At 39.1% G+C, this 7891-nt stretch overlaps 1 pseudogene; it reads left to right on the forward strand.

Moving 5' to 3' along the window:
- Positions 1–6197: 6197 nt before the first annotated feature.
- LOC143690696 (uncharacterized) lies at positions 6198–7435 on the forward strand (annotated as a pseudogene).
- Positions 7436–7891: the final 456 nt, after the last annotated feature.

The following is a 7891-nucleotide window of genomic DNA, read 5'->3' on the forward strand; positions in this document are numbered from 1 at the left end:
GATATTCATTAAGCATTCAGTGGAAAATGTAAACAAGTACACATTCAAATCTCTAATAATAAAATGCTAGAAGCTAAAGTTAATAAATCATCTCGATAAAAAATACAAATGCATCTGGACACCTGGGGAAATTATTCAGATGAGATAGAGTTTTAATGGAAAGAGGAGTAAAATCATGCATTTAAAGAAGACTAATGCAGAAAAGCAGAAAAAATATAAACTAATAAAGTTAAGGTACATACGAAGCAATTATGGAGAAAACTATTTCACAGTATTTGTTGATAAACTGAAAATGAATTCTAGGTTGTATCATGACAATAAAGAATTATTATATTCTAAATTCCCTAAGTTGAACAACTGGACAAGAAGAAAAAGCTCACAATACCACTTAGCTAGACAACAGAATCTTTTTCTATAAACTTTATAAAATTAGCCAATTTCAGGGTAAAAGTACTAATTTTAATAAAGCTGATAATTTTAGCGGGCTTGAAGATAGCTGTTTGAATAATTCTGTGTTTAAAATATTGAATTCTTTGACATATCCCCAATCTTGTAGATGGGTCTCTGCTTTTCACATCTCAAAATTTTCCACTTGGTCACACTCTTGTGATATTTCCTGTAAGGTTAACCTCAGAACAATACTGCATACTCTTGCTTTGCAGTCAAGATGCAGTGAAAATTTATCGAAGACCAACAAGTAACTAACTGCTTTGACCGAATGAAACAAAATTCTCATCTCTCAGAAATATCCCACACTTTTACTATAAATTAAACCATTGCATTTCCAATTTTATAAACATTTGCGTTGCTAAGGAAATAAGAAACTAGTATTGGAACATGTGGAGTGTCAGTCTATCCTAAGTGAGACAACATAATTACTAGTTGGTTTCATTGGAAAATATGTTGAGTGTAGGAAATCGGTGGAACCTTGTGTAACCTAAGGTCTACTGAGATGGTATTCTCCATGCTAAACATTTATGAAATGTGAAAAACAAACAATCATTTGAGGGGCTGTAATATGATAGGAAAAGTTTTGAGTGAGTATCTAGAAAACATAAGTTCTGTCCCAATTCTGCCTATTTGCTTTGTGGCCTTGGCAAGCTTCTTAATCTCTCTGAGACTGACTAAAATTATAGTAGTGAGAGTTAATCAGAAATTTAGAAGCCTTTTATAAAAGGAAAAATATCACTATCCACATCGTTAATATTAGTATCAATTTTATTCACTGATAAATAATGATGCAATATAAACTGTACAAATAAAATACAAGTAAAACACAAATATTTGCTTTAAGAGAAACAAATTTTTTTAAATAAAATTTAACTTTAGTTTGATTCCCTAAAACCATTAAATACTAAAACTTTAATCTTTTATTGCACCCTGGCCTTATCAATATTTTCTTCTCCCTGCTCTTTATCTTTGCTTTAAGAAGAGAATATTATTTTCTTGGGCCCTTTATTTTCTTGTTCTTATTGCATTCTGGGGTTTTTGTTTATTTCTTTGCTTGTTTGATTTTTAACTATACAACCTGTCCTGGGTAACTCCTCTGATGTTATCATCGCCAGTGGTAACAGTTTTAAATATCTCCAGTAAGTCACAATTACTATCATTTTCCATTTCATATGATTTCGGTTAGATAAGTGGGTGCTTGCCTGTTCTGTCATTTGCTTGGAAAGCAGAAAAAAAATTAGTATTCACTGTAGATTTTTCACCTTTACAAATGGTGTTTCCTCCTGCACTGCTCCCTGCTGCAGTCCCAGAAGCACTTACTAATTCTGAAACTCTCTCTTGAGTGATTCTCTGAATTGGAAATTGTGACCTTGAGGCTGTACTGATAGATCATTTCTTGTGTGCTCTGATTCCAAGCTATGTTGAATTCCAGAGAAGAGCATCTTTTCTTCGCTCTGGGAGATTCATTTGCCTCAAGAGTCTTTATTTCTCTTTCCTCGTGGGAAGCATTTCATGTATGTGCACACTTTGGGTGCTGAATACAAGTAGAAATGTATGGCCGTATGCTTTCAATGAATTCACATAGGAAAAAGAATGGGAAGAGTCAGGTAGTACACATAAATCAAGTGGCAATCACAGCCAAATAATATCTTGGTAGAGAATATATATCAGGTAATATTGTAATGAATTAATATCTTGGAAATCATTACTAAAATAATCTCTGCATGAGAATTGGGCCTATTTTAAATGATTAGCTTTATGTTTGGCACTAATTCTAATAAACCATATTTTTAGCACTGTTCAGGATGACCTCATGCAATAATAACTACTACCCCATATAATATATTAAAATTACCCGGTTTACAAGGGAGGAACCTAAGACCCCAAATTATCCCAACCAGTATGCAGAAGAACCAGGGTTAGAATATATATAGAATCCAGAGTCTGAGATCATAAAAGCTATCTCAACATATTAGAGAAATATTACATTCAGCAAAAGTATCAGTTGTTGAGTATGTCAATGAAGCAAAGGCATAGAGGTAAGAGTGATTGTTTTCAGCCCTCTTACTCCACAGTTATCAGTTATGAAACAAAAAGCACAGGATCTAGAGTTTGGTCAGTATGGCAACCTCTTCTACTCCTGGGGTTTGTCAACATACACTGAAGACCTTGGCAAAGTTATTTGGGAATGTTGCTATGTTGCTGATACTACCCTGGAACCACACATTCAACCAAACTTGCAGTAAATTATGGATTATTTAAAGGTTTGGTGTAATACAATGCAAAGACCATCATTCTGAAAGCCAAGGTCTTGCTGGGCAAATACTACATTCGGCAGCAACTCTCTTCTGGTCTATGGGGCTCAGAGCTGTCATTGTGTTCTGTTATTTCCATAGCTCATGATCAGTCTCCACTATAATGTGTTATATTTATACAACAACTTCCTACTGAAATGGATTGGTTTAATAAAAAAGAAAATATCACTAAATGTTATGAAACAAAAGTAGCCCCATGGTATTTGGGTAAAGATAAAACTAATACTGGGAGAGAATTAAAAAGAAAATAAAGATGAGAAAGAGTAAGCAGCTCTCAAACTTGAGTGCACATGCATATCACTACAAAAGGTTTCTTAGTAGGCTGTGGCTGAGAATATTGTGGGGTAATGCCAGTAAAATATTGTTTACAAATTTTCACAGGCTCAGTCACTGTTTCTATGCTATAGTTTATGGTCCCATGATACTTTGTTGTTTCTGCTGCTGTTGATGGCAGTGTTGGGAAGTAGGGATGTCCTATTAGTCAGTGTACTTTATGATGCTGTTTAGTTGTGGATGACAGAAATCCAACTCTAACTTAGGCAAGCAAAAGTCAAGTATCTGTATGGCATAATGGAGAAGTACAGGAGTAGGAAGAGCCTCAAGAATGACTTCACATAGTTCTTCAACTGATATATTCAAGAATAGCTCTCCATAACTGGTTATCATTGCTTTGCTTTTTTCTTGGCTGGCTTTATTTTTAGGGAGGCTGTCCTCAACAACAAGCAGTGCCAAATGATAACCAGTGGCACCAAGATTACATTGTATCAGTTTAGATGTCCTTTTCCTTTTCAGATAATGCTTCCTTTTTCTATTGAGTTCCAGCAAAACCCACATGAAAGAATCTTGTTGGTCTGGATGAGGTCATGGGTTTAGTGAGGAGACTGAGAGGGCTGAATGGCAACATCTGAGTCACAAGTATTGCTAATGTCCAATGTGGAATCTGCCTCCCCACCCCTGTCACATGGCTTGAGATTGAGGAAAGGGTTGTCCTTCAAAGGAAAACCAAGGTGCTTTTACTAAAAGAAAGGGAAATGGTTAGGCAAAATCATAGGCATCGAGCAAAAATGCCAACCATGGGAAGTAATGATGATTAACACAGAATCTAAGAATAATAACGCATTCTCAAAGCCTAGAGAGCCCTTAAACATCATCACTATTTGGACAGGATTTGTTGGCCAGCACTGTGTTCACACTGACTTCAATTAGCAAAATGGAATTGCAATTATCAAAGATCCTGGACCAGAATCCATCAAGTAGTATTACTGCAGTGTTTTTTAGACCTGTTTTCTAATGAAGCCAATACATTTTCCAACCAAATGAGAGACTGAACCACAGAATCTCAGTCTGTAGAAATGTAAAAGAGTTACTGATTGCTTGGAATAAACAGAAATAGCAGCTGACAGCTGGTAGGGAGGAATCAGAGATGGGATAACACCATTTTGAAAAAAGATATATGTTTCTGTAGATCTGTATCACAGAGACTAAGGGACAAGATGTAGAGTTCCTCACATAAGTCATGCCCTGAAAACAGCAACCTCGCCTACCAAGAAAAGGGCAAGCTTTTGTAATTTTCTGCCTCAGAACATGCACTGGCCTTACCAGCTTCATCTTCCACAAAAGTTTCAAATATGAAAATATATTAACTATGTATGCCATATATATGTACGTGTGTGCAACGCAAAAATCCAGTGGCACTGCATATCAGGTGCATAAACCATAGATTTATGCAATATAGACAGCCTACAGAAGACCAATCAAACAAATCAACCCAGCAACCAAAAGTTCATTTCCAAAGCCCAAAAATCAAAATAGAGATCTTATAAATGAGTCCTAGTTGTATTTGCAGCTACTTGAAAAATAGGGATAATTATAAACTTATAACAGGTACATTGTCTAGTCTGCTTGAAGTCAGTAAATTTGAAAGTCTAATTGAGGCATTGTTTTATTTATATAAATTTTATTTTCAAGCTCTGATCTATAGGTGTTATACCTGGTCTAGCCTCATTGCAGTTACCAAATTTGTGAATGTGTATATACATGCACACACATATATATACATATATGTATATATATATGCATCTGTCTCTGTATATGCATTTATATAATAACATTGTCTTCGATGGCCAAGGTATTATTTAGACTCCTAGGGACACCATAAAAAGAGCAATTTCATGGTCTAATTTAAATGCAGTAAGAGTGAAAAGATTAAGTGCATACACTTTCATTCAGCAGGTTCAGCTAGCTTATTTGTGCATCCAACATAATCTTTTAAAATTACCATGAGCAAAATATAACAGATTGTAAATGGTTGCTCATATTAACTTAGCTAAATACTTGTAATCTGCCTAAGTATTATTTAACAGAGCATAATTTCAGAGCTGTATGATACTTCCAGAGTTCGGAAGACTTCTACATGACTAAATAATATTTAGCAATTGGGAGACTAAAGTACTGAAGACCTAAACAGCAGATATTTTTCAGTCACATGCAAATTTATTTTGTTTCCAAATTGAAAGGCACATTTGAAATTAGAAAAATAAAGAATTCTTCCTATTGATATTTCATTTCAGTAATCTTAGCTTGAAGCACATACTTAACATAGTAAGGAAAAAGAAAATCACAAGTCTAAAAGTCGTTACTTTTCATCTATAAAAGAGAGGAAAGGTTTTTCTAGAATTTCAAGCATTAAGGTTTAAATGTTAAAAGACAAATCTGAAAGACAGAAATAAAGTTTATAACATAAAATATAAAGTTTATAACAAAAATATGAATATATTGTTTTGAATGTGCAACATTTAACTCTACTGTTGGGGCAGGGAGAGAAAATGCTGGAGCCTGGCTGGGCTACCTCCCCTGAGGGCCTCTTCCTCTGTGGGCAGACTCTTAGGCCTGCTTACTCAGGGCAGATGGGCTAAGTAAGTCATGTCATGCCTGGGGAAACTTACCAAGCACCAGCCCTCAACCTCAACCTTTTAGATTAGGAATTGCCTATTTTTGTAAGGTCAACAAGCTAAGGATGGTATTTACCTCACGAAAAGATTTCTCAAAAAAAAAAAAAAAAAAAAGATGACTTTCTAACCCTAAAGGAAATAATTATCCATTCAAGTCAGTGGCTGGATCAGCGTTGCCTAGACACTTGCTATAAATTCATGTTCTCAGGCCTAAAGAATCAGAAAGTCTGGGAGAGGAGTTCACGCTGTGATTTAACAAGCCCTATAGGTAAATTTAGTGCATATCAGTGCTTGTGAACCACTGATCTAGGTTAAGAAAGATTCGATATGAATGACTTGCAGATGGTTGTTTGAGGAGGAATCACCACACCTGCCTGCCTCATCTAGAGGCCAAAATTCAGTAGGGTGAAAGGTGCTCGAATTAAACTCCTAGAATTTAGGAGGAATTCCTGTGTCTGGGCTACCTCCTCCCTTCCGAAGAATGCACAGGAAATATGCAAGACTTTTATGCATGCCCTGCACAGCAAGAAGTCAGGGTAAAATAGGTCAGTGCATTGGCTACGCAAAGGCCTAGGTCTGACAACCAGCTTTAGAGTCCTGGCTAGTGCATGGAAAGCAGATGAGGGTTCCTGCATCTCCCCAAAGGGAACAAGCAGTGTTGAAAGGACCTGAAGTTGGAACAAGAGGACTGAGTCCGAGGACTTTGGTGACAAAGTAGCAGAATGCACAGATATTACAGCAACAAATACAGTTACTACTCTCCTTTCTCCTTGCACCATGATCCACAACATTCTCACTCATAGGTCACATGGAGAAAAGGATACAGAGAGAAATGGAACTCATAATATGTTAGAAATGGGGGGGGTCTCATGAGTAAATTCGTTTCACTTACAGAAAAGTAATATCTATATATTTTTTTTTCACGTTCCAGCTTGTAAATATTTATTCCAAACATGCTATCATCAAATCCCCTGGAAGCAGCTGCAGCCGCCAGAGGGGCAATGCCTAATGAAGGGAGAAAAGGAGGCCACAAGCCCTGAGGAGCTCAGGGATGAGTAGGTGAAGGAGAGAGTGGAGATGGGGCTGCAGGTGAGCCCCAAAGGAGAAGAAATCTGTAGACTCAGACAAAAGCCAGGAGGATGAGGATGCCTATCCGCAAAAGCAAAGAGGCGCGGAAGGGCCCACGACCAGCGAGAACCACCACGAGGCAGCACGGACAACCGAACAGCCCACACAACTGGAACTGGACCGGCTGAAGGAGCTTCCGAGGAGAGAACTGGAGGAAATCGAGTAGCGGAAAGCAAAAGAGCGTTACCTGAAGATGCGTTTACCTGGGAACACGGAGCAGGCCAGGGCCGACTGGGCCGCGCTGGCGATCTTCTGGAAACAGTCGGAGGCGGCGGCCGGGACGAAGCAAAAGACGGTGCGAGTTTATCAGGTAAACGAATGCAGTCGCTCTCCCTGAACGAGGCAACACCCGGGAGAGGTGATACCGGGGCCTGGGCGGTGCTTCCAGGCCCCCTGCCGGCTCTCACCCCAGCGGTGCCCTGGCCCCACGGCAGCAGCCCCCCTCAGGCCGGGAGCCCCGGCGGCCTGGGGCCTGGGCTTCATCTTGGCACAGAAATTATTTGGGGGGATGGTGCGTGGGGGAGCCAGGGGGAAAGGGCAGCTGCGCTCTTTGAGAAAGATGCAGAAAGTATTTTGTATGTGATCATTTGAATGTTTCTGCTGTTTTTAGAATTCAGAGTCCTTGGTGGGGGCGGGGCGGGGGTTGCCTGGGAGGTGGGGTAAAAGAGCTTTCATTTGTCAGTAGATTGCACGTTAGTGGGTGTTGTGCCGGGGTGCCGCTGACCAGTTTGTGACAACCAGCCCCAGTCTGTGTTGCCCTGGTGCTCACTTATGACACGGGCTGCCTCTGGGGGCCCAGGCTCAGCCCCCACCAGCCCCCTCTGACTGCGGCCGCCTCTCTACCCTACCCCTTTCCCCCCCTCCTGGCCAGGGTCAAGGCCCATTTTTACGCCTCCCCATCTATCATGTCAAAAAACTTCCATTTATGTGGGACACCCAGGCAGAACTGTGCTCCACAAATCCAACTTGTATATTTGTCATATTAAACTTGACATTATGGTAAAAACAGAAGAAAACACTTGGAAGGTTTTAATGACTAAAACATTG

Source organism: Tamandua tetradactyla, chromosome 7 (assembly GCF_023851605.1).
Source record: "Tamandua tetradactyla isolate mTamTet1 chromosome 7, mTamTet1.pri, whole genome shotgun sequence".
Lineage (NCBI taxonomy): Eukaryota > Metazoa > Chordata > Mammalia > Pilosa > Myrmecophagidae > Tamandua > Tamandua tetradactyla.